Here is a 27369-nt window from a genome sequence, read left to right on the forward strand (position 1 = left end):
CGGTGACCGTCCGCCATCGACGTCTTCACGGCCATCGACTCCCGTTACTCCCCCTCAAGATCGAGGGGATCCTAGGGAGAAACATTGCCATTGGCATCGTAAGTCTCGGACCGTCGAGGGAGCAAAATCATCGACCTCGCCACCGTCCGAGCCACTATTGAAGAAGCCCCGTCCAGAAATGGCATCAACCATTCCTGCGACCGGGACATCGAGGCCACCCTCACCCGATTGGGGTTTGGGAGTCGCGATTCCGCCTGTAAAGGTGGTCCCTCCGGTGCCTCCGCCTCCCTCTTCCGTCACGGAGCAGGGGCTGCTTGCTCCAGGTCTCCGGGAAGAACTGGATCAGCTGGTCCAGGAGGCCATCGACAAGGCGATGCAACAGCTCCAGGTTCCACCGGCACCAAGTGGAACCGGCCACCGACCCGATGACAGCAGCGCTGGCACCGCTGCTATCCCGGATGGAGGCGCTCATGCCCGTCCTTCCACCAGTGATTCCCGGGTCTCCGATGGCTCCAGTGCGCTCCCCGTTGACAGCTTCATCGGGAGGAGAAACACCGTTCCGCATTCCTCCTTCGGGAGTATTGCCTCATCCATCGATGCCATTTCATCCCTCACCACCAATTCATTCATTGGGAGCAATACGCACATCGGCGCCTTCGATACCGGCAGGATGCCTTCCAGGCCGTCCACTGTTCCCCGGCGATTCCTTCGATTTTCTCGGAACCTCAGCCAGGGCCTTCGGGTATCCAACCCCCTTCTCGTCCTACAGGTCAGTCTGCTGATTCTTATGACACCTGGGGTGATGAAACTTCCACAGACACCGATGACTTACCTTCACCTCCCTCTCCTACTGAAGGTAGAAAGCGTTCTCCTCCAGAGGACCTGTCTTTCATTAATTTTGTGAAGGAAATGTCTGAGTTGGTCCCTTTTCAGCTTCAGATGGAGCAGGATGATAGGCACCAGATGATGGAGCTCCTCCAGTTCCTGGATGCCCCTAAAGTGATCACTTCTATTCCCGTTCATCAAGTTCTTCTAGACCTCCTCAAAAAGAATTAGGAAAACCCAGATCCATTGCTCCAGTCCACAGAAAAGCTGACACTACCTATTCAGTACAGTCAGCCCTTAGCTTTCAAAAATCTCAGCTCAATCACCACTCAGTTGTGGTGGAATCGGCTCAGAAGAAAGCAAAAAGGACGAAGCCTCACTCTTCTACCCCTCCTGTTAAGGAACACAAGTTCCTAGACAATATTGGTCGACGAGTGTTCCAAGGGGCCATACTCATTTCCAGAATTGCTGCTTACCAGCTGTACATGACCCAATACAATAGGGTCATTTTCAAGCAGATACAGGACTTCTCTGAAACCCTGCCTGAACAATTCCAACAACAGCTTCAAATCCTTGTCAACAAGGGGTTTGAAGCAGGAAAGCATGAGATAAGAACAGCTTACGATATCTTTGACACCTCTACTAGAGTGTCTGCAGCTGCCATTTCGGCAAGACAATGGGCCTGGCTCAAATCCTCTGACTTTCAGCCAGAAGTACAAGACAGGCTATCTGACCTACCATGTGTAGGAGACAATCTGTTCGGTGAACAGATCCAGCAAATAGTGGCTGAATTAAAGGACCATCATGAGACCCTTAAACAGCTCTCATCGATACCTTCTGACTTCCCCTCAAGACAGCCCTTTAGGAAGGACTCTAAGAAGTCATTCTTCTGTCCAAGGAAGTACTATCCTCAATCACCAAGGTCCCGAACTACGAGACCTTCTCAAAAACCTCAGCCTCACCAGCCCCGAAAGCAAGAGCCGCAAGTAGCTCCCCAGCTGGGGCTTGCTTCAGGTTTTTTACTTTCTCTTGGAGAGCAGCAGCCTGATTCCTCTGCCAAGCATACCAGTGGGAGGTCGATTGTGCCATTTTCATAGCATATGGCAATCAATCACAACCGACTAATGGGTGCTAGCAATCATTGCTCAGGGTTACCACCTAAACTTTCTTGCTCTCCCACCAGACTCACCACCTCTGCAAGCATGGAGAATATCCAACCATTCTGTCCTTCTGGAGCAGGAGGTTTCCCTTCTTCTCCAGTTAAGAGCAATAGAACCCGTCCCACTCTCACAGCAAGGCCTAGGGTTCTATTCCCAGTACTTTTTGATCCCCAAAAAATCCGGGGGAGTTTGTCCAATTCTGGACCTACGTGCTCTCAACAAGTACCTACAGCGAGAAAAGTTCAAGATGGTAACCTTGGGCTCACTTCTACCACTTCGGCAAAGAGGAGACTGGCTCTGCTCTCTGGACCTTCAGGACGCATACACACATATTGTGATAACTCCAGCTCATCGCAAGTACCTCAGGTTTTTAGTAGGCCCAAAGCACTATCAATACCGCGTGCTTCCGTTCGGCCTAGCATCGGCATCACGAGTCTTTACCAAATGTCTCGTGGTTGTCGCAGCTTTTCTCAGGAGAGAAGGTGTTCACGTCTACCCCTAACTGGACAACTGGTTAATCAGGGCTCCAACCCAGCAAGCCACTCGGTCGCCCCTCAATTTGACTCTACACACTCTAATTTCTCTAGGATTTCTCGTCAATTACGAAAAATCCTATTTAGTCCCATCTCAAACCTTGTCGTTCATTGGGGCAGACTTGGACACCTTGCAGGCAAAAGTCTTTCTCCCTCAACAACGAGCGCTAACCCTAGCGTCTCTCGATCACCAGTTGCAGTCTCGGCATACAGCAACAGCTCGCCAATTCCTCGTCCTTTTAGGACACATGGCGTCCTCACTCCATGTCACACCAATGGACCTCCTGGCCATGAGACTCATGCATTGAACTCTGAGGTCACAATGGATTCAAGCTGTTCAGCCTCTGTCGACCATTGTCCACATCACCGACTCACTCTGTCTGTCTCTCGCCTGGTGGGCAAATCTCAACAATCTTCTCCAGGGTCTGCCCTTTCAAGTGCCAGATCCTCAACTCATTCTCACCACCGACGCTTCCAACCTTGGGTGGGGAGCCCATGTGGAAAATCTACAGACGCAAGGGTCTTGGTCTCCAGAGGAAGCCAAACATCAAATAAACTTCCTAGAACTTCGAGCAATGTGATATGCTCTCAGGGCTTTTCAGGAACACCTGACAAATCACGTCATCCTGATTCAGACGGACAACCAGGTGGCCATGTGGTACATCAACAAGCAGGGAGGCACAGGCTCCTTCCTTCTGTGTCAGGAAGCTGCGCAGATTTGGGCGGAAGCGCTCTCCCACTCGATGTACCTCAGGGCCACTTACTTGCCGGGAGTGGAAAATGTCTTGGCAGACAAACTGAGTCGTGTCTTCCAGCCACACGAGTGGTCTCTAAACCCCTTGGTAGCGACTTCAATTTTTCGCCAATGGGGATACCCCCAGACAGACTTCTTTGCGTCCCCTCAGAACCACAAAGTGGACAACTACTGCTCCCTCATTCGGAGCGAGCGCTCTCAGCCCAGAGATGCATTCTCCCTCTCGTGGGCAACTGGTCTGCTCTATGCGTTCCCTCCACTTCCTCTTCTTTCGAAGACTCTCGTGAAGCTACGTCAGGATAAGGGAACCATGATCCTAATAGCACCTCACTGGGCACGCCAAGTGTGGTTTCCTATACTCCAGGATCTCTCCATCCGCAGGCACATTCCCTTGGGAATAGACCCGCATCTGATCACTCAAAACAACGGATGCCTACGCCATCCCAATCTTCGGGCCTTGTCCCTGATGGCATGGATGTTGAAAGGTTAATCCTTCAATCACTTAACCTTTCAGATTCAGTTTCTAGTGTCCTGATTGTTTCGCCAAAGCCTTCCACAAGAAAATTTTATTCCTATAAATGGACAATTTTCTCAGTGGAAGGGAGTGGACAGTGGAGTGCCTCAGGGATCTGTATTGGGACCCTTACTTTTCAATATATTTATAAATGATCTGGAAAGAAATACGACGAGTGAGATAATCAAATTTGCAGATGACACAAAATTGTTCAGAGTAGTTAAATCACAAGCAGATTGTGATAAATTGCAGGAAGACCTTGTGAGACTGGAAAATTGGGCATCCAAATGGCAGATGAAATTTAATGTGGATAAGTGCAAGGTGATGCATATAGGGAAAAATAACCCATGCTATAATTACACAATGTTGGGTTCCATATTAGGTGCTACAACCCAAGAAAGAGATCTAGGTGTCATAGTGGATAACACATTGAAATTGTTGGTTCAGTGTGCTGTGGCAGTCAAAAAAGCAAACAGAATGTTGGGAATTATTAGAAAGGGAATGGTGAATAAAACAGAAAATGTCATAATGCCTCTGTATCGCTCCATGGTGAGACCGCACCTTGAATACTGTGTACAATTCTGGTCGCCGCATCTCAAAAAAGATATAATTGCGATGGAGAAGGTACAGAGAAGGGCTACCAAAATGATAAGGGGAATGGAACAACTCCCCTATGAGGAAAGACTAAAGAGGTTAGGACTTTTCAGCTTGGAGAAGAGACGACTGAGGGGGGATATGATAGAGATGTTTAAAATCATGAGAGGTCTAGAATGGGTAAATGTGAATCGGTTATTTACTCTTTCGGATAGTAGAAAGACTAGGGGGCACTCCATGAAGTTAGCATGGGGCACATTTAAACCTAATCGAAGAAAGTTCTTTTTTACTCAACGCACAATTAAACTCTGGAATTTGTTGCCAGAGGATGTGGTTAGTGCAGTTAGTATAGCTGTGTTTAAAAAAGGATTGGATAAGTTCTTGGAGGAGAAGTCCATTACCTGCTATTAAGTTCACTTAGAGAATAGCCACTGCCATTAGCAACGGTAACATGGAATAGACTTAGTTTTTGGGTACTTGCCAGGTTCTTATGGCCTGGATTGGCCACTGTTGGAAACAGGATGCTGGGCTTGATGGACCCTTGGTCTGACCCAGTATGGCATTTTCTTATGTTCTTATGTGAAAGCCTTCACCGCCGAGTCTCCCTCGTCCTTCAACTGCCTTTTTTTAAAATTTCCATCCATGCCTGAAAAGGCTGCTGGACTCAAGGCACTTAACTGAGAGAGGGACCCACCGACGTGACCTCAGGAGGCAGCTTCTCCTTTTCTTTACTACAAGTAATCCCCAGTAGAGAGACGCATGTCTATCATCTGCTGGAGACAGAGAATACGGGCAGGCTGATGTCTGGTGAGGACTTTATGTCCATGATGTCATCTTTTACTCAGTCTCCATCTACTGGTAGAGGTGCATAAACCACTTGTGTGGATTGGCCTGTCTGAGTGAAGAGGTTACAATAATAAAGTCCCAAGGGGCTTCTGCATAATTTTAAAAAACCTGTCCCATTTCATCTTCCCAGTAAAACTACAATTAAAATTATTTGATATCCTTATTCAACTAGTTCTTCAATACGGATATGAGAAAGAAGTCTGGAGTCTATGCATGAACAGACAGAATCTGAATATAAACCTTGCACTTACAGTTCTATAATCCACAGAAATTTCCCCCTGGATGTTTCCCCTAACAATTCAATCACAAAATCTGTCCAAAATACACTCAATGTATTCCAGAAACCCTTAGTAATCACACAAAAAAAATGGTTTACTGGTATCTCTTTCAAAACATTCTAAATAGCCATATAAAAAATATAGATGTATACAATATATTGTTTATGTAAGACTATTGGACTATTGCTAGTTATGCAGAGATAAGTACTTACCTAAGGGCAAATGAAAATTTCTATTGTAATAAGGGTGGATTTATTGCTAGTGATATATGGATGAACATTCACTTAATTACGCATGAAGATTGATATTGAAGTTCGTCAGCATATAAGAAAGATATCACTTGAAATATTTTTAAGAAAAAATTATTGAAACATAGAAAAATGTTGAAAATAAAGTAAAGAGACCTATTACCATTTTGAGTTTGATTGATATACAAAGTTAAATATATTGTATACATCTATATTTTTGGTGTGGCTATTTAGAATGTTTTGAAAGAGATACCAGTAAACCATCCCCTTACAATTCGCCGTACAAAATAAAATTTTCAAATTCTAAATGTAACCTCGGTAACAGAAACACAAACACCTTTCACTGCAAGACTGTGATGTCAAACAATAAAAAAAACAAAAAATAAAGACTCAGAATTTGTAGCATCCCTGTCATATTATAATAGCACTAACTCCCTGAAGTTAAAGAGCAATAACCATACCTAGTAAAAGAGAGTACTGCAATATTACACTGAATCTGGAACAACACACAAGCTGTACTGCAACAGATCCTTACAGAAGCAGAATCCTCTAGCACAGACCTGGGCAAGGGGCGGCCCGCGGGCTGAATCCGGCCCGCCTACGGTCTGTGACCGGCCCGCCCACTGCTGAGAGCAGACGGAGAATGAGGCACGCTGCCTTCCCTCTGCAAGGGAAGGCAGCGTGCCTCATTCTCCGCTCCCTCGCTCCCCGATTGGCCGGCCAATCGGGGAGCGAGGGAGCGGAGAATGAACTGTTTTTTTTACAGCGTTCGGTGGGGGGGGGGGGGAGGGAGTGACTCGAGCGAAGGCACGCTGCCCGATTGGCCGGTGCTGGCCTTGCCCAGCACCGGCCAATCGGGCAGCGTGCCTTCGCTCGAGTTTCTTTCCTACCTACCTACCAGTTCCGCCTTTCGCGGTCTTTTTCAGGGGTCCCCAACCTCCGGTCCGCGGGAATTTTTTGCCGGTCCACGGCGCGCGCTCCCAGTCTCTCCCGCTGCCGTTGCCGCTGGGCTGTCAGCACGTTCAAGCCCAGTGGGAACGGCAGCAGTATTAGAAGCTGTGGTACCCGCGGCTGGCCTTTTCTTCTTCCCGCGCCTGCACCCCCCCTCCCGTGACCCGGAACAGGAAGTGATACACGGAGCGGTGCGCAGGAAGGAGAAAGAGCCGTGCCGCGTCGGCTGCAGCGTCGGTCCCCGAGCAATTGAAGCAGCCAGTAATCGAGAAAGGAGTCAGCAGCATGAGCCTCCCGCGGCCGATGGGATTCTTCTTTCTTGGCCTGCGGGGGCTGCTGCAGCTCCCATTTGTGCTCCGGGGGGGGGGGGGGGGGGGGGGGGAGAGGAAGTGAGAAAGAGAGAGAAGCAGCCAGCCAGCCTGTGTGTGATTGACTGGTCAGAGAGCTGATGTGTGTGTGTATGTGAGAGACAATAAAAGTGATTGCTCAGGGAGATGACTGATGTGTATGTGAGAGTGTGAGACATTAGTCAGGGAGGTGTCTGATGTGTGTGTGTGTGAGAGAGAAAAAGCATGGAAGTGAGAAGTCTGGGTATGTGGGAAAGCATGGGCGTAAGAAGTCTGGTGTTGTGGGAGTGAGAAACCTGGGTGAGTGTGCATGCATGAGAGAGAGAGACTGCTTGGTAAGGTGACGGTGTGTGTGAGAGAAAAAGACTGGTGTGTGTATAACAGAGAGAAAGTGATTATGGGAATGAGAAGCCTGTGCATGTGAAGAGAGTGAGCATGAGAGTGAGAAACCTGGGTGTGTGTGAGACAGCATGGGAGTGGGAAGCCTATGTGTGTGTGTGTGCATGCATGAGAGCGAGAGACTGGTTGGTAAGGTGACTGTGTGTGTGAGAGAAAGAGACAGGTGTGTGTGAATGTGAGAGAAAGAATGTGATTCAGAGAATGAGAAGCCTGTGCAGTGGAGAGCGAGCATGGAAATGAGAGAGAGACTGGTGTGTGTGTAACAGAGAGAAAGTGATTATGGGAATGAGAAGCCTGTGCATGTGAAGAGAGTGAGCATGAGAGTGAGAAACCTGGGTGTGTGTGAGACAGCATGGGAGGGAGAAGCCTGTATATCTGAAAGAGAACTTGGGAGTGGGAAGCCTGTGTGTGTGTGTGTGTGTGTGTATGCATGAGTGAGATCAGGTGACTGGTGTGTGTGTGTGTGAGATAGAGAGAAATAAAGTGATTATGGGAATGAGAAGCCTGTGCATGTGAAGAGTGAGCATGGGAGTGAGAAACCTGGGTGTGTGTGAGACACATCATGGGAGGGAGAAGCCTGTATATCTGAAAGAGAACATGGGAGTGAGAGACTGGTGAGTGTGTGTGTGTGTGAGAGAGAGAAAGAAAGTGATTATGGGAATGAGAAGCCTGTGCATGTGGAGAGAACAAGCATGGGAGTGAGAGACTGGTGAGTGAGTGTGTGGGTGTGTGTGTGTGTGTGAGAGAGAGACAGAGAAAGTGATTATGAGAGTGAGAAGCCCATATATGTAAGAAGAACACGGGAGTGGGAAGCCTGTGTGTGTGTGTGTGTGTATGGCATGAGAGAAACTGTTCAGGAAGGTGACGGGTGTGTGTGCCAAAGACTGTTTGGGAGATGATTGGTGTGTGAGAGACAGAAACTGGTCATGGGGGCATGACTGGTATGGTGTGTGTGTGAGAGACATGGGCACTAAGGAAGAGGACCATAAGTATAGAGCTTAGCTTCTACTGCTGCTTCTGGTGTGTGCCACGGCCTGCAGGGAAGGGGAGTAGGAGAGCTGCTGGAGGGGGTAAGTAAAGGTGGCTTTAAGTTTATTTTTCTTGACTGCCATTTTAATTGTGTGATGTCTGCTTTTTTGAAATATTTTATTGGTGTTTGGAGAATGTTTAATAGTTTTTATGAGTTTTTAATTGTTGGATGTTATTCTGTTCATAGCTGTTTTGAAACATTTATTCTGCTTATTAGTATAGTTTTACAATTATTTCTGTGTGGGGATCTATAGCTGCTTGCTATTCTGTTTTCCTAATAAGAGGTGTATTGGTTTTTAGGACCTGATTTAATATTTGTGATGTTGCCTTTTCATAGATAGGGTTGCTCCTGTTTTGTATTCCATAATACAGGTGTAACTGTGTGTGGATTAGTTTATGTGCATTACTACAGATCCTGGGAGTATGTTAGGTCAGTTCTGTGTCTGTTACCGAGATGAGATATTTTGCTAGCATGTAAGCGTTTGTATCGGTCTTATTTGTTGTGTTTTCTCAGAGGACATGCATTGGTGGTAAACTGCTGTCTTTTCATAAGTAGGGCTATTGAGAACTGAGTTAATTATATTAGTCCGGCCCTCTAAAACCATCCCAATTTCTCATGCGGCCCCATGGGAAAATTAATTGCCCACCCCTGCTCTAGCAGATCCCTCACTTCAGTCACACATACAGAGCACAGACAGACTCAATAAATGAAGAATAAAATGAACATAAAGCAGAGATGGTGAACTTGAGTGCCACAAACAGGCCCATTTTTCAGGATATCCACGATAAATATGCATGAGATAGATTTCCATGTATTACCTCCATTGTATGCAAATCTTTCTTATGCCTATTCATTGTAAATATCCTGAAAACCTGGCCTGTTTGTGGCACTCGAGGTCTGGAATTCACCATCCCTGCCATAAAGTATATACATAAATGTGCAGACAAACTGAACTAGAAACTGAAACAAGCCAGACTCTTTATGCAGTACAATAGAAAAACATAACTATCACAATTCTTCTTAAAACATCAAATAAAATCAAGAAATATAAAATGTCAATCATAAAAGTATAACCAGTCATAAAAAAATAAATATTTCAAAACAGATGAATTGAAAATAGAAAATTTCCCAAACACCAATAAAATATTTCAAAACAGAAGACAAGCACTATGCAATAATTAAAACAAATAAAGAAAAAGAATCCTTCTCTTCATAAATGAGAACTTTTGATTTCCAGATGCCCTGAGGTTGTGGATTAGTGGAGGAAGCATAGCCCTTTCTCTCACTCACCTACACATAAAGCTTCCCTCACACACACACACGCATGCGCGTGGTCTCTCTCTCTCACACGTACATATATACATACACACACGGCCTCTCTCTCTCACACACACACAGCGTGGGTCTCTCTCTCTCACACACACACCCAGCGTGGGTCTCTCTCTCACACACACACCCAGCGTGGGTCTCTCTCACACACACACAGACACACCCAGCGCGGGTCTCTCACACACAGTGTGGGTCTCTCTCTCTCTCACACACCGTGTGGGTCTCTCTCACACACACACACACACACCGTGTGGGTCTCTCTCACACACACACACACCGTGTGGGTCTCTCTCACACACACACACACCGTGTGGGTCTCTCTCTCACACACACACACACACACACCGTGTGGGTCTCTCTCTCACACACACACACACACACACCGTGTGGGTCTCTCTCTCTCACACACACACACCGTGTGGGTCTCTCTCTCTCTCTCTCTCACACACACACACCGTGTGGGTCTCTCTCTCTCACACACACACACCGTGTGGGTCTCTCACACACACACACACCGTGTGGGTCTCTCTCACACACACACAGTGTGGGTCTCTCTCACACACACACACAGTGTGGGTCTCTCTCACACACACACACAGTGTGGGTCTCTCTCACACACACACACAGTGTGGGTCTCTCTCACACACACACACAGTGTGGGTCTCTCTCACACACACACAGTGTGGGTCTCTCTCACACACACACACAGTGTGGGTCTCTCTCACACACACACACAGTGTGGGTCTCTCTCACACACACACACAGTGTGGGTCTCTCTCACACACACACACAGTGTGGGTCTCTCTCACACACACACACAGTGTGGGTCTCTCTCACACACACACACAGTGTGGGTCTCTCTCACACACACACACAGTGTGGGTCTCTCTCTGTATAAACATTCTATTACATCGTACCAACTTCTCACACATACACACAGTGTGGGTCTCTCTCACACACACACACACACACACACACTGTGGGTCTCTCTCACACACACACACGGCCTCTCTCACACATAGCCCTCTCTTCTAAGCCTCATCTACCTGCAGAATGGGGTTCACTGGTGGCAGCCAGGTCCTCTCTCTCACTCCTCAGCCACGAGTAAGATAGGATCCACTGGCGGCTGTCAGGTAGCCTCTTTTCTTTTCAGCCACCGCAAGATGAGGTCTGCGTCGGCCACCTGAGCCTCTCTCTCTACACTCAGCTGCCAGTGGATGGGGTCCACTGTTGGCTGCTGGATCCCATCTTGATCTTTTTCAGTCACCTTAGGTCGGATGTACTCTACGGTAGCCTGCTAAGCCTCTCTCTATATTCAGTCACCAGCAGGATGGGGGTCCACTGGTGTTGCTGGATCCCATCTCACTCTTTGGCTGCGCCAGGATGGGCTCCACAGGGGCCTACCGGATCCTCTTATGGTTGGGAGGAAGAAGTAATGCCCCCACCCCCAAATTCCATTCATAGTCATGTGTGGGCAGGCGGCAGCAGGAGTCACATTTAAGCAACATTATTGCCTACGTTAAATGTTCTTAAATGGAATTCCTACTGCTGGCTTGGGGGGATGAGGGTAGTGAATTTTTTTTTTTCAGTGTTTGTTATTTATTTATTTATTTCTCATTTTTCATCTTACAAATTATACGGAAACAATACAGAAATCCTTCCATAATATAAATTCAATCTTAGATCAATTCTTACAGGAAATTTTGAGGGTAGTGAATTTAAGGATGTGCATATTCCTCTTACCTCTCAATTGGCGTGGTCAGGTTTATTGCTGCCTGATCTGATGAATAAAACTGGCAAGTTCTTTAGCGAGGTCTATATCGTTATCAGGGCCGGATTTAGGAATAGACAACATTGGCAACATTGGGGCTCCAAATATTGAAGGCTCAAAATATACAAGCCACCAAGAAGCCTACTTCTACTTCCTTTAGGGGCCATAATCTGGCACATCTACAAAAGGGATGACATGGTGGCACTCTGTCTATGGGCGCCAAAATCTTAAATCCAGCTCTGTATCATATACAAAATAATATACTAGAAAGGCAAAGAAGCTCTTCCAGAAGACAATAGAATTTGACCTATAACACACAAACTCTGGAATTTGTTGCCAGGCAATGTGGTTAGTGCAGTTAGTGTTGCTGGGTTTAAAAAAGGATTAAATAACGTCTTGGAGGAGAAGTCCATTACCTGCTATTAATTAAGTTGACTTAGAAAATAGCTACTACTATTACTAACAACAGTAGCATGGGATAGACTTAGTTTTTGGGTACTTGCCAGCGTCTTATGGCCTGGATTGGCCACTTTTGAAAACAGGATGCTGGGCTTGATGGACCCTTGGTCTGACCCAGTATGACATGTTCTTATGTTCTGTCATTGATCTCATGTAAAAATGTCTCTATTAATACAAAAACGTTTTTCAATCACAGGCATCAGCCAAAACTGTTAACAATTAGTAACCTTTGCATGCTATACTTATCGACTAGTTATAATAAATTTACTAGGGGATGCTGCTGGATCTGTCCATGTGTTCAAACAGTGAGTTAAGCACTAAAGTTTGAAAGAAAAATATGTAATGTATAAAAATATGGAAACATGTTTGAAAATTAACATACTAATACCTCACACTTTTGGAACTCATTCATATCCACAAAATATTAATATAGTGAGAAGTTAATGTATGTAACTACTGCAGACCTATTTAATCAAAGTACAGGTCCTATCTGTTGGTCTTCAGAAGTTTTCATTTTATATTCAGTTAGCTGCAAGTTATTTCCAAATAGCAGATAGACTTTAATTATCTTTTGCTGGGCTTCCTTCAAAAATGGTCGCTATTAATACACAAACGAATTTCACTAGGCATATTTTTCTCCAGAAATAGACACATTAAAAAAAAGCGCCAAATTGGGCTTAACCACAGCCACTAAGTCACTCGCACCATATTTACCACTTTAAACAACCATTCTAAACTCAAAGCGAGATAAAGAGAAGCAACCACGTTTTAAAAATGTTTACAAACTACTTACAGACCGAAAGTAACATTAACAACCAAAAAATTTGGCCAACTCCTTCACTGTATTACAACCTCTTCTCATCTCCAGACGCAGCAAGCCCGCCTTCTGCGTCTTGCGTCATCCAAAGCTGCGATGACGTCACCCCAGCACCTCTGCGACGGAAGCAACGTAAAGAGTGGGCGGGGATTCTAAATTTAACTAAAAGCTAGAAAGAGGAAAAAAAGACATTGTATGGATTTTTATTTTTTATATCTATTTATATCGATATTTTACAAAATTCCGATTATAAACATTTTAATAAGGATTTCGACTACTTTATTATGACGTTTTTAAGGTAAGCGGTTACCATTATCTTAGCTTGAACTGAAGCTTTTGCTTTTTCTTTTATAATCAACTGGTGCGTTTTTACCGGGCCAACCCGTTGTTGTAAATGGAAAGGAGATTTTGGTATTATGATTATCAGACGGTTGTATGTCTCTATATATACAAGGGAAGACCGTGTAGGGATCACGGTCTTTTATTAGCCAGTGGAGGGTTCCCTCTGGCTAGTGCAGGATCGCGGGACATATTGATATATGATAAATTATAACTATTGAAGCTTGGGAACATTTTTAGACTTCTAATTTTGTGGAGATGCAGTCAGATGAAATTTGTTATCCCTACCGGGCCATTATCACTGGATGGTATCTATGCATTTCACAAAATTACAGCATGCTTTAAGCCGTCTTGGTGTTGCGAAGTCGAAGCAGTGTTTCATCTCGACCGGTATGCATGAAAAAGCAGAAAACAAAACAACCTTCGGATCCTCCTAACGACGATTTTTTTTTAAGGTTTTTTTTTTTTGTTTTTTTTAAAGATTTTGGGGAATGGGACATAAATGAATCTAAGCTCCACCTCTTCATGCGACTCGGATTGGTGGCATCGTTCTGCCTATCAAGTAAACAAGCTGTGCCGCCTTCTGGCGAGGCTTTCCGGGAGAGGTAGCGCGCGCGTGTATCCCTGGGAGATGGTTGAGCCTGCTGGAGATTGGTTAGAGGAGTGTCGTTCTACGTCTTTTCCCTCCTTCCTCACTGTCCGCGTGCTTCATTGGTCCCGGCGGTGTAGCAGTCTCTATGATTTGTGCGTGGTACATCAAGCGTGTGTGTGTAGGGATGTGGGTGCGCGCTTTTGCGCGCGAGCTTCACAATTCCAGCCGTACTTTTTCTGTCTATTTTTTATGTTTTTCGTGTTATTTCTTTTTCTCTTATTTGCATTGACACTCACCTTCCAGCTCGCTTTTTATCCGACTAAAATAAATCACAAACGCTGTATTGTTTAACATCTAAGACACAGATACTAAAACCGATTCGTTGAACCGGTAAGAGCTTTTCTTTTTGCAGTGTGTTCGCCTTTTTATTTGTTTAAATCATTTTTCAAGGAGTTTTTTTGTTTTTGTGTGTGTGTTTGAGGAAGATTAAGGCGGGTACTTCCCAGCTCAGGCTGTGCCTGAAGAAGAAGGTATATCTTCTGGGAGAAGAGGCCTGCTGTACAGTTGTTGCCGGTTGACTAATGTTTCTCATCCATGCTCTTTAAACATAGAAGGGGAGTTAATAGCTTTTTATGGGACTTGTATTAACTGGTTTCCTCTAGACTGGACAATGGATTTGCTCTGTTTAAGCATTCACTGTCATGACACACGGGAAAATTCATATTGAGAGATCTGAAAGAGGCAGGCCTAGTGTGAGTTTTTTATAGTGTGTGTGTAACACATACACGCACTCTCAGGAAACCTTAGGAAAGTAACTTGTGTTTTATTTCAACCTGAGAGCTGTTTTGTGAAATGTTGCACATTTGTTTTGAGTTCATACAGTTTTTTAAAATAAAAACAAATGAGATACAATCGCTATTATTGACAAAATGGAGATAGACAAGCACAGTGAATAGTTAACATATTTTGATTGGTACATGCTAGTTTGCTTTTTTTTTTTTTTTTTTGCTGCCTCTTTTCAGGCTTTACTACCTGTGTAATTCATTCATTTTTCCATACAGATAGTACTTGTAAAACTTAGTTTGTCTAAAATCCTTTAAAATGTCGTCTGTTAACTATTTTGGTTCTTGATAATTTCTAATTTCAGTTTTTGGATAGAGCATATTGGTACAGACTACATTTTTTAAGCCTAGTTTAATTGTAATTTTGCCTGTATAGTGCTAAAAGATCCCTTTAAATATTTGGTTTGTATAGTTTTACATTTTAAGCATTGATGGATGACATGGGCTTTGGCCAACTGGTTTTTTTTCTATAGGCACAGAGTAGGTCAAAGTCCATTTTGGATAAGGTCTAGAGTGTGAGATTAATTTAACAACACGTGAGAGATAGACATAAGCTGTGTGTATATATATGTAAAAATAAAATGTCTTATGTGTTGTATCAACTCTTAAGATAAATTTTTCCTAACTCTCTGGTTGCTATCAATTTTGTACCCCTTGGCAAAAAAGCTTGATTTTTTTTTTCCTTTTAGTCAAAGGAAACAAAGCCACTGTTCTTCTTGATTTGTTCTATAGCACTGTTTATTGTATTTGTTCAGATTTAAAATTTTAAGTATGTAATGTCATTTTATATTGACACCGGTGTTTTTGAAACAGTATGTCTGTTGAAAATAAAAATGGGGGGGGGGGGGGGGGGGCGGCAGGCTGGGCTCCCCTCTCATCCATGTGCTATATGTCAAATGGCAGAAAACTGTGGAAACATATCAACATGAGTGAAAACCTATTAAATACAGGCCATAATCACAAAGCATTAGTCATTCATCTATTATCTGACTATCAAGTCAGCTAGCTCAATTTAACTGCTTAACTGATGCATGGCTGTCCTTAAATTGGGGGGGGGAGGGACACAAGTAGGGGTTTACGCCTATATTTTGGGAAGGGGGTCCCTTGTTCCCATGTTTGCCCCATTCCCTACACAATGTTGTCATTCCAGGACCCATCTGCAGTTCATGAGCCCTTGGCTCTGCATATTCCTAAAGTTAGTCCTTTACTGGTGTATGTCCCAAGTTCAGTTAAACTAACATGTACTTGGACACTAACTTATTTGGATCTTAGAAACCATTGTCTTGCATTCTCCCTCGCCCTTGCTTTTACCCAGATTTTCCCTTACATGCTGGACTTGCTGTTTCTGATGCCACTGTCTGTACTTATATATAATGGGGAGAGGCAGTCTGCATTCTTGACCAAGCTCAAGATACCAGTGCCTGGTTCATAATGGCAGCAGAAATCATCATAGATCCATAGCAAAACATTATAGTCAAAAATGTTCTTTTACTGTCATTAGCTGGTGCACTGGTACCTTTTGGGTTAGCTTGAGAATGATAAATTCCCTTCTTCCCTTATTATAATGTTTTGCGATTTATCATGTTCCATATTTGATAGATTTTGATTCATGTCTCTGTACAGATTTCTGCAACTCTTTTTCCATATGATTGTTGGGTCAAGTCTGTAAATGACATGAATTATGTTATGTATTGTTCAGTTGTCACATATCTAGTTTTATGTATTTTTAATTTTTATATACCGATGTTCCTGTATATGATACATATCGCACCGGTTTACATATAAACTGAACAATCGCCGTGAGGCGGGTACAAAGAACATGATGTATAATGAACAAAAAAGGCAACAAAGAACATTTAGGTACAACAGAAGTATACTGAGGTATAATATAAATATTGGGCTACATAGGATGAAACCTCCAAAATGAATTTAAGGGAATGCTATGCTAATGGGAAATACTGGAGTAGCTGATGGATAACCAGTAGAGCTGAATCAGCTAGCGGGCGGTAACAGTGGGAGGATTATCTCTCCACGAAGGCCTGGCTGACTAGCCATGTTTTCAGCTTCTTTTTAAAAACCAGGGGGCAGGGTTCTTGGCGGAGGTCCAGAGGGAGGGAGTTCCAAAGGGGGGAGACCAGCTGTGGACAGGGCACACTTCCTTAATGAAGTTTTAGCAGGAGGGGTGTAAAGAGTGTCTTTGTATGCTCTTCTGATCGGTCTGTTTGAGATGTGAAGCCGTAGTTGGAAAGTTAGATTGAAGGGGGCGATATTGTGAAGGGCTTTATGGATCTTCATGAGGGCTTTGAATACAAGCTATATAAATACAAATGTTAAATAGTTTGGACAAAATCGCTAATCTCAGAAACCACTGAACCAATTACTTTCAGATTTGGACACAACCTTCATTTCGCATACAGGAAGGTTCTTCTGTACTTACATTACAGATATGTCACACCTGTGACAGGTAAAATAGGTTTAAATTTGTTTTTGAGAAAACAGCGACATCTGCTGGACGTAAGCGCCATCTGTTACACCTTACACTAACACACACTACACTAATCATTTCGCCAGTCCAGGTCCACATTTCACTTCCATTTTTTTTTTTATTTTTAATTTATTGCATTTTAAAAATATATACAAGCATCCACTTGTCAAAGAAATATCTCAAGTACAATTAAAGTAATACAAAAATGAAAATTTCCATTATCGTTTAACCAATAGGCTTCTCTGTACTTAATATTAATAAAGGAAATACGGGAGAGCTATGGAAACAGAGTGATACAATATCAGAAATAGACAAAAACAATTGGTCATCCTACTTAAACCTTCACCTTATTACTTCACATACACCTAAGCTGTAAGCTTAAATGGGGTTGGTATGAGTGTCCAAGAAGGATCTTAACTGAGATGGTTCTAAAAATATGTATCTCTGCTCCCCACTCATTACATGACATTTGCAAGGAAATTATAATTTGAAAGTTCCCCCCTTCTGGAGAACTTCCATTCTCATGTTAAGGAATAATTTCCTCCGCTGTTGTGTCTGCTTAACCAAGTTCGGGTAGCACCATATCTTTTGTCCAAAAAATGTTTGATTATTTCGGAAAAACTGCTTAAAGATGTTATTTTTATCCATTAAAAATGCAAAAGAAACTAATAGTGGCCTCCTTTGGGTAACCACCATTTCTTGCGATGAATCCAGAAGGGCTGTTAAATCAGGTAATGATATTTCTTCCAAATTGCCTTGATTAGCTCCACCAGGAAATACATAATAAGCTTTTGTAATAACAGGTTTAATTTCTTCAGGAATTTTCAATACCTGGGAAATATACAGTTTAAAAAGATCCAGTGGCGAAATATTTCTAAAGACTGGAAAATTAATAAATCTCAAATTATGAGCTCTTAGATTATTTTCTATCCTTTCCAGTCTTTTATTTACTTCTGCTTCACTCTGTACCAAATTTATCTGTATTTTCTCAACAGCATCAATCCGTTCTATTTTTTCCATTTTCACTTTTTGATTAGCCAGTTCAGTTGCATTTTGTTTGGTTTGAGCTTTAATATCTCGCACCTCACTTGTCAATCCCACTATAGCCGTCTCCAAAGATTTAAGGGCTGCCCAGATCGTGGAAAGCATTATTTCCCCTTGGGGAGACATTGATAACGACGCTCTTAACTTCTTGGTCCACAACTTCCCTTCCCCCACTTACTGCTTCACAGACGCCATTGCTCATTCCCAACGGGCCGGGTCCTAGGGCAAACTCCAGACCCGCTCCTTCTCCACCTCCACTCGGATCCGGGTTAATTTGCTCCATGTTGGTAAATCCCAAAGTTGTTTCTCTGTGTGCTACTGACTCTACCCCTCCTCTGCTCTCCTCGGAGGGGGAGGTAGCATCAGACTGCCTCTGACTTTCTCCACGGCCCAGCGGCAGCGGTCTCTTCGGTGAGCCGGGACTCAAAGATAACTCGGTCGGAGGGGAAAGTCCTCGCTCCTCGACTGACCCTGCTGCGGCCTGGTCTCCCGGCGTTGGTGGGGGAAGCGTGGCAAAGAAACTGCCTATCCGTGGCTGGGAAGCTTCGGTCTGTGTGGAGGAACTTTCTCCACATCGCACATTGGCTTTCCGCTTTGTATGTGGCATATTGGAAAGAGGTTAGAGGAAAAATTCGGGAGCTCCTTTCTGCCACTTCTGTTCAGGATGCCATCTTGAAAGCTCTCCCCTCCACGTTTCACTTCCATTTTAACACATTCGTGCACTTTTTTCCCCGGAAGATAACTATTTCCTTTACAGATAAAATACACACACCACCCTCCTCACACCCCCCTCCTCACACCCCCCACACACATGCCAAATTTATTTACTTCCCAGGCCCTCACAACACACACAAAACCTTACAGAAGTCCGGGGGGCTAGGACCAGTCCAGGACACATCTCCTGCACTACGGCCGTTGGCTGCCAGCAATCAACATGGTGCCGACGGCCCTTTCCCTTACTATGCCACTCGGGGACACCAATGGCGACAGTAGCCCATGTGACATAGTAAGGGCGAGGGCCCCTCTGCGCCATTTTCAGGACTGGCAGCCGGCGGACCTTTGCCCTTACTATGTCAGAGGACCTACCGCTGCCATTGCTCCACCCCACTGACATAGTAAGGGCAAAGGGCCGTCGGAACCCATTTCAGTTCTCGCAGCCGACAGACCAACGCCAATACACCGCTCCCGGACCGCTCCTGAACGCCCGCTCCACCGACTGACATTTTTATCAGGTCTCGGGGGGGGGGTCTGGAGGGTGGGGGGTGGTAATGATTTTATTACGAACATCTTGGGGAGGGGTCACGAGGGGGGGGCAGGTTTCATTCATTCAGCAACTGGGGGGGCAGGGGGTGGGCTACTGTTTTTCGCAGGGCTGGGGGAGGGGGGCAGGAGAGTGTGGGGTGGTTAGTTTAAGAGAACTTTTCTCATAAGGTTGTTTTTTGGGGGAAGGGGGGAGGTTCACACACAAATACATACACTAAACTTGCACGATCTCGGGAACGCACCAAAATAGCCCTCCCTAGACCACAAAACAAATGTGGAAGTGCAAATTTGGTTAGGCATTCCCCTATTTGGCTACATAACGCGCACAGACGCCCAGGGACAGACCACATGTAGCACCAACAATTTTAATTTCCCAGGTCTTGGGAGGGGGCAGGAGGGTGGGGGGTTATTATTTGATTTAAAGGATTGGGGGGGGGGTGTTCCCACAGAAATAGAAAGACAAAGGTTTTCTGATCTGAAGGGTAGGCAGTAGGCGGGGAGAGGTGACAGTGAGGGGAGGGAGAATGAGGGGAGAGTGTTGGAGTGGGGACAGGGGAAGGAAGGGGGGGGGGTGAGTGACCAAGGGGGAGGAGGATGAGTGACTGGGGTAAATGAGCAAGGGGAAGGGGGAGGGAGGGTAAAGAACCTGAGTCTGCCACTGCAACGTGTGGCCGGGTACCGCTAGTTTTTTGTTTGGTTTTTTTTAATTTGTACATATAGTCATAAAATTTAGAAGTAACATGTTCTGAATTTTTTTTTTTTTGCCTTTTTTATTAAAAACCAGAGACATTTTAATCCTTTTTTTTCTTTGCTATACTATTAAGTATCTTTTAATACAACGAACAAGGAAAACAAGAAACCAAATCTGTGGAATATTAATACTTATTCCTTTTCTTTAAATTTTGTTCGAACTATATGATTTTAAAGTTTTAGTAATAGTGAGATCTCACCCCCCCCTTTAAGTTGCATACCTTTTTAGCAGTTTTCACAGGTATGGGTTAGGGTTGTTTGTGTGGTTGGTTTGTTTGTTTGTTTTTTTTAGAAAGTCTTTCCTTAGAGTCACTGTCATATTAAAGCAAAAGTCGTTGTTAGTCATGTGGAACAGCGTGATATGCTTGAAATAAGTTTGAATTCAAGTGGTTGTCCAGTAAGCTTAAGTGCCTGCTATATGTGATAAACACTGCATTAATGCATTTTTATACACTAATGCCAGTGTTAATGAGATGCAATAAAGCATGTGCTACTGAAAACAGTAAAGTATGCATGTACATGTATGCACTTGTGAACAGTAATGCAAAAACTTAATTACATTAACATTAATTAGTACTTTTTTGTACATCTTAATGCATGTGCTTTGTCACTGTGCTAAGGCAACAAGCTTTCATACTTTTTTTTTTTATCTCAGCATAGATTTATTACTGTCATAAGCTGGTTTTATATGCATTAGCAGCTTGAAACCAATAATGTAGTGTAATGATTTTTGAGTATATTGTAGCTGGGAGGATTCTGCCCACTTTCCTCCCCCTTCTCTCTCTGTGAAAAGTGACAAGGCTACTAAAGATTACTACTACTTATTACCTTATGCAATCCAAGAAGCCCAGAAAGGACAAATATCTTAGGGTCAGACCCTTATTTCAGACATTTCAGGTTTACTACTTAAAATAAAACAAACATCTTATGCCTTTTAGGTAAACATTTTTATATTACAATCCTTAGCATATAATAGGTGAACTCTAACCAGAATAACCTTGACTTGCTTAAGTTATTAAGCTGAGCTAACTGTCCCCATAATTTTAGAAGATTACTATCAGTCTCACCATGGGAGATGTCTGTTCTTGAGAGAAACTGGAGTTCATAGAGGCTTTCTCTATGATGGAAGCACACGTCAGTAGCTCTGTCACAGACAGGGCTAAGAGGAATTATCTGATTCCTGGAGAAGAAAGACAGGTTTGATTCAAGCTGCTAGGCAGCTGGCAGGATGCTGTTACATTCAGTGACCTCCAGTATGCTGAAACGTGTCCACTGGGCCATAGGGAAGGGCAGATAACGATGGATTGGGTGTTGTCTGCTATTGGTGTTAATGGATCATCTTTGCCTCCCTCCTGAGCAACTCTCCCATGCTGTTTTTAAAAGCTAGGATTTGCATATACAGGAGCACTAAATGGGGTCTCCTCTTCACGTTGAACTGCTGGACTCTTCCTCCAGCTGAGACCCTTTCTCCAGCTGAGACTCTTTCTTGGAGTGGTCATTGTCCGGTATGTGACAGCTCTTGATAGCCTGCATGGCAGAGTTGACCTGCACTGTTGACCTGGCTGATAAGGTCTCCTTTCTGGATTGGATGATCCAGTTTCTAGGCAGAACTGAGTTTTGCTGAAGGCTTTTACATCTGCCATTACCTACACCTGGCCTGTTTTGTTAACAGATAAGTTGTTCCTTCAGAGGGGCCTTGTTAAACACTCTGTACTGGCAGACTAACTCAGTCATGTATTGCTATCTTGAGCAAAGTTCATTATCAATGAATCTCAGGCATCCATGTGTGAAGTCTGAATCATATTTTACTGCATACAGTAGTGATACTTCAGATATCCTCCTATAATAGGAGTTTAAATGTGCATTTGTAACTTCTGGGAGCTTCATTCCCCCATGCCGTTAAAGCAGTGAGCTATGCTGGATATGCAGTAAAAGTGAAGTATCAGGCATTATTTGGTTTGGGGTAGTAACTGCCGTAACAAGCAAGCTACTCCCCGCTTTTTTGTGAATGCAGATCCTATTTTCCACATTTCTTCTTCCCGTTGAAGCATAGAACAATGTTGGAGTCACATTAACCATGTGTATGTTTATTGAATAAAGGTATTATCTCCAGGTAGTAGCCGCCATTCCCGCAAGCCACCCCCATGCCTCTTCTCTTCATTCACATCCTCTAGACTTTATGATCCACAGTATTTATCCCATGCCCCTTTGAAATCCTTCACAGTTTTAGTCTTCACTACTTCCTCCGGAAGGGCATTTCAGGCATCCACCACCCTCTCCATGAAAAAATACTTCCTGACATTGATTCTGAGTCGTCTTCCCTGGAGTCTTAAATCGTGACCCCTGGTTCTGCTGACTTTTTTTTTTTTTTTTTTTTGCAACGGAAAAGGTTTGTCGTTGACTTTGGATCATTAAAACCTTTCAAGTATCTGAAGGTCTGAATCATATCCCCCCCTGCTCCTCCTTTCTTCTAGGGTATACATAATTAGATTCTTCAATGTCTCCTCATAAGGCATTCGATGAAGACCATCCACCTTTTTGGTCGCCCTTCTCTGGACCGCCTCCATCTTGTCTCTGTCCCTTTGGAGATGCGGTCTCCAGAACTGAGCACAGTATTCCAGGTGAGGCCTCACCAAGGCCCTGTACAAGAGGATAATCACTTCCCTTTTTTTACTCGCTATTCCTATCTCTATGCAGCCCAGCATTCTTCTGGCTTTAGCTGTCACCTTGTTGCATTGTTTTGCTGACTTCAGATTGTTAGACACTATCACCCCAAGGTCTCTCTCCTGCTCTGTGCACATCAGCCCTTCACCACCCATCAAAAACATTTCTTTTGGATTTCCACACCCCATATCCATGACTCTGCACTTCTTGGCATTGAATCTCAGCAGCCTTACCTTCTATCCCATCCGCTAGGTCCCTCACGAAGATATTGAGCAGGACTGGTCCCAACACCGACCCTTGCGGTACTCCGCTGATCACCGCTCTCTCTTCCAAGTAAGTTGCATTTACCATCACACATTGTCTTCTGATCTTCAACCAGTTTGCTATCCAGGTCACCACCTTGGCACTCACTCCCAAGCTTCTTGTTTTATTCACTAGCCACCTGTGCGGGACCGTATCAAAAGCTTTGCTAAAATCCAAGTAGATGACATCTGGCGCTCTTCCACGATCCAATTCCTTAGTCACCCAATCAAAAAAGTCTATCACATTTGTCTGACAGGACCTTCCCTTGGTGAAACCATGCTGCCTCTGGTCCAGCAATTCTGCTGTTTGTAGATAGTTCACTATTCTTTCCTTCAGCAGCGACTCCAATACTTTTTCCCACCACAGAGGTGAGGCTAACCGGCCTGAGGTTTCCAGCCTCCTCTCTTGTCCCACTCTTGTGAAGAGGGACCACCACCGCTCTTCTCCAATCACTCGGCACCACTCCCGTTTCCAGGGATCTATTGAATAGGTCACTCAGCGGAGCCACCAGCACATCTCTGATCGCTGTCAGTATCTTGGGATGAACCTCATCAGGCCCCATGGCATTGTCTACTTTCAGTTTTCTTAGCTCTTCACATACATTCTCTTCCGTAAATGGAGTTTCATCCATTCCACTCCCCTCCAGTTTCTTGTTAACTAGCGTCGGTCCTTCTCCAGGGTCTTCTATACTGAACACCGAACTGAAATATTTAATATTTCTGCCATTTCTTCATCTGTCTCCACCCATTGAGCCTTTTCACCTTTCAATTTCACTATACCACTTTGGACTTTTCTCCTTTCACTGATGTATCTGAAAAATGTTTTGTCACCTCGCTTTACCTCTTTGGCAATCCTTTCTTCCACTTGACTTTTCACTTTCTTGATTAACTTCTTTGTCTCCCTCAGTTTTACCAGATATTCTTCCTTCTGATCCTCCCTTTCGGATCTCTTATATTTCTTAAACGCTGTTCTTTTATCTTTTATTTTATCAGCCACCTCCTTTGTGAACCAGATGGGTTTCATTCTTTTCTTGCTTTTCTTTAATTTTCTAACATATATATTAGTTGTGCTGCTATCTCTCTACTACTGTTAGATTCCACAGAAGGGATTCTCTAGGTTACATCCAGTAGATTAAAATCTCTAACAATCACCACTTCTCCCTTCTTACTCATCTTTTGGATGTCTTCAATCAGATCACTGTCTAGTACTTTCATTTGATTTGGAGGCCTGTAAACCACACCAATAAAAACCTGATGTCCCATCATCTTTTTTTTAGGGTGGCCCATAAAGCTTCTTCTTTGCCCCGTCTTCTGTATGAAAAGGCAACACTACAAATATTAAATCAGGCCCTAAACACCAGTACACCTCCTATTAGGAAAACAGAACTAGTCAAGCAGCTATAGATCCCCACACAGAAATAATTGTAAAATTATACTAATAGAATAAATGTTTTAAAACAGCTATGAACAGAATAATATCAAACAATTAAAAACTCATAAAATTATTAAATTCTCCAAACACCAATAAAATATTTCAAAACAGCAGACACATCACATAATATTCAATAATTTAAATGGCAGTCAATCAAGAAAAATAAACTTAAAAAGCCACCTTTACTTACCCCCTGCAGCCGCTCTTCTGCTCCTCTTCCATGCAGGCCAGTAGCACACACCAGAAGCAGCAGTGGCTGCTGAAGCTCTGTACTCATGGTTCTCTTCCTTTAGGGCCCACGTCTTTCACACACACCAGTCACACCCCCATGACCAGGTTCTGTCTCTCACACACCAATCATCTCCTGACCAGTCTTTCACTTACACACACACACACACACACATTCCAGTCATCTCCCTCAGCAGTCACTTTCATTGTCTCTCACATATACACACATCACCTCTCTGACTAGTTTGTCTCTGTCTCTCACTTCCTGCCCCCTTCTCCAGAGTAAGAATAGTAGCTACAGCAGCCGCCTCCTCCAGCCCCCACAGGTCAAGAAAGAAGAATTCCATAGGCCATGGGAAGCTAATGCTGCTATCTCCTTTGCTGATTGCTGTCTGCTTCAGATTTTGCTCCAGGCCCATGCTACTGCTCGGGGCCGATGCTGCTACATTTCCATGCAGCATGGCTCGCTCTTCTTCCTGCACACCCCACTGCATATCACTTCCTGTTTTGGGCCATAGGGGCAGGTGCAGGAAGAAGAAAAGGTCAGCCGCAGTTGCCAGCTTCCACTGCCATTCCCATCCGGGCTTGAACGTGCTCATAGCTCAGGCAGCAGTGGAAGCTCGTCTTCCTCTCGCTCAGAGGAGGGGGAAGAGCAGCAGGAGACCGGTAGCACATGACACACCTACTGGTACTTGGCAACACACTGGTTGAGAATCGCTGGTCTAAGCAAAACTTGCTTAGCTCAGTTACCCTGAAGATCAGACAGATTTGCAGCCCTTAAGGACTAGAGCAGGGGTCGGGAACCCATGGCTCGCGAGCCAGATATGGCTCTTTTGAGGGCTGCATCTGGCTCGCAGACACGTGTCGCCATACTTCGCGGTTCCCCGCTGACCCAGCTGCTCCCCGGTCCTCCGCCGCCCGGGCTTAAAATGCTGTCAGCCCGGGCGGAACGCGGCAGGACAGCTGGAGTCAGCGGCACCGGCGTGCTCTCTTCTCCTCCCCCCCCCCCCCCCCCCGCGGCCCGGAAGAGGAAGTGGTCTCTTCTTCCGCGCAGGCACCCGATGCTCACCACTTCCTCTTCCGGGCCGCGGGGGGGAGGAGAAGAGAGCACGCCGACTGGAGTCATCCGGGTGCCTGCGCGGGAGTCATCGGGTGTCAGCCGGGTGCCAGCGCTGGAGTCATCGGGTGCCTGCGCGGGTCTTCCCGCGCAGGCACCCGATGCTCTCCACTTCCTCTTCCGGGCCACGGGAAGAAGAGAGCACGCCGGTGCTCTCTTCTTCCCGCGGCCCGGAAGAGGAAGTGGAGAGCATCGGGTGCCTGCGCGGGAAGAAGACTGCAGCGCGGCTCGGAGGAAAATGAAAATCTTCAACCGCGGCCGATGGGACTCCGCCTTCGCCTCCGCGAGGGCTGAAAATGAAGGAGGTTAGCGTTGGGAGGTGGCTGCTGCTGCCGCGAGTTCCCGGGGGGGGGGGGGGGGGGGAAGGGGGAGAGAGAGAGTGAATGAGCGAGCAAGCATGTGTGTTTGAGATCCTGTGTGTGTGAGTGAGAGATTGCATGTATGTGAATGATTGAGAGCCTGTATATGTGAAAGAGAGTATGTCTGTGATTGAGATCCTGCCTGTGAGAGAGAGAGCATGAATGTAAGTTTACCATTGGGAACCTGTATGTGTAAGTTTGTAATTGAAAACCTGTTTGTTTGAAAGAGTATGTGTGTATGATTGAGATCCTTTGTGTGTGAGAGAGATCATGTGTATGTATGATTAAGAGCCTGTGTGTATAAGTAAGAGAGAGATCAATTGTGTCTGTGTCTGATTGACAGCTGGTTTAGGTGATGGAGCATGTGAGTATGTGATTGAGAGCCTGTGTTTAAATGAGAGAGAGAGACCATGTGTGTCTGTGTGATTGAGAGCTGATTTAGGTGAGGGAGCATGTGAGTATGTGATTGAGAGCCTGTGTTTAAATGAGAGAGAGAGACCATGTGTGTCTGTGTGTGATTGAGAGCTGATTTAGGTGAGGGAGCATGTGAGTATGTGATTGAGAGCCTGTGTGTAAATGAGAGAAAGAGAGGACATGTTTGTAAGCATGTGAATGAGAGTCTGTGTGTGAGAGAAAAAGACAGCATGTATTTATGTGATTGAAAGCCTGTGTGTGTGTAAGCGTGAAAAGATAGACAGCATGTGTGTAAATGTGTAATTAAGAGCCTATATAAGTGAGAGAGAAAAAACATTTGTATATGTGAGTGACTGAGAGCATGTGTGTATAGGTGTGTCATTGAGAGCCAGTGTGAGAGAGAGCGCTGGTATGTGACTGAGAGAGGAGAAAGTTCCAAGCAAACCACCCCACCTCCTGCTAATTCAGAACAATTTCAGGACACCTGGATATCAAACGTTCCCAGGTATGCAGAGCAAAAAAAATTTTGTATCCTTATTATTTTTCATTACTGGATCTTTGTGTCTGCTATTTTGAAATATTTTGTTGGTATCTGGAAATGTTTTATATGAGTTTTTAATTATTGGATATTCCACTCATCAGCTGTTTCGAAATATGTTCTTTTTGTTAGTACAGTTTTACTG

At 44.6% G+C, this 27369-nt stretch overlaps 2 protein-coding genes across 15 annotated transcripts in view; one reads left to right on the plus strand and one right to left on the minus strand.

Moving 5' to 3' along the window:
• ZRANB3 (zinc finger RANBP2-type containing 3) overlaps positions 1-13577 on the minus strand; it is a 593631-nt gene extending 580054 nt beyond the window's left edge. For 2 of the 5 annotated variants that reach the window (XM_029605378.1, XM_029605374.1), the window contains exon 1: positions 12832-12968. The gene's annotated coding sequence lies outside the window, so the exon portion shown is untranslated. Of the gene's footprint in view, positions 1-12831; positions 12975-13482 lie in introns of those variants that run through there. The other 3 variants (XM_029605377.1, XM_029605376.1, XM_029605375.1) reach the window with 3 other exon arrangements.
• R3HDM1 (R3H domain containing 1) overlaps positions 12997-27369 on the plus strand; it is a 476151-nt gene continuing 461778 nt past the window's right edge. For 9 of the 10 annotated variants that reach the window (XM_029605381.1, XM_029605379.1, XM_029605383.1 and 6 more), the window contains exon 1: positions 13945-14176. The gene's annotated coding sequence lies outside the window, so the exon portion shown is untranslated. Of the gene's footprint in view, positions 13154-13944; positions 14177-27369 lie in introns of those variants that run through there. The other variant, XM_029605380.1, reaches the window with a different exon arrangement.

The sequence above is a fragment of the Rhinatrema bivittatum genome, chromosome 6 (genome assembly GCF_901001135.1).
Source record: "Rhinatrema bivittatum chromosome 6, aRhiBiv1.1, whole genome shotgun sequence".
Taxonomy (NCBI): Eukaryota; Metazoa; Chordata; class Amphibia; order Gymnophiona; family Rhinatrematidae; genus Rhinatrema; species Rhinatrema bivittatum.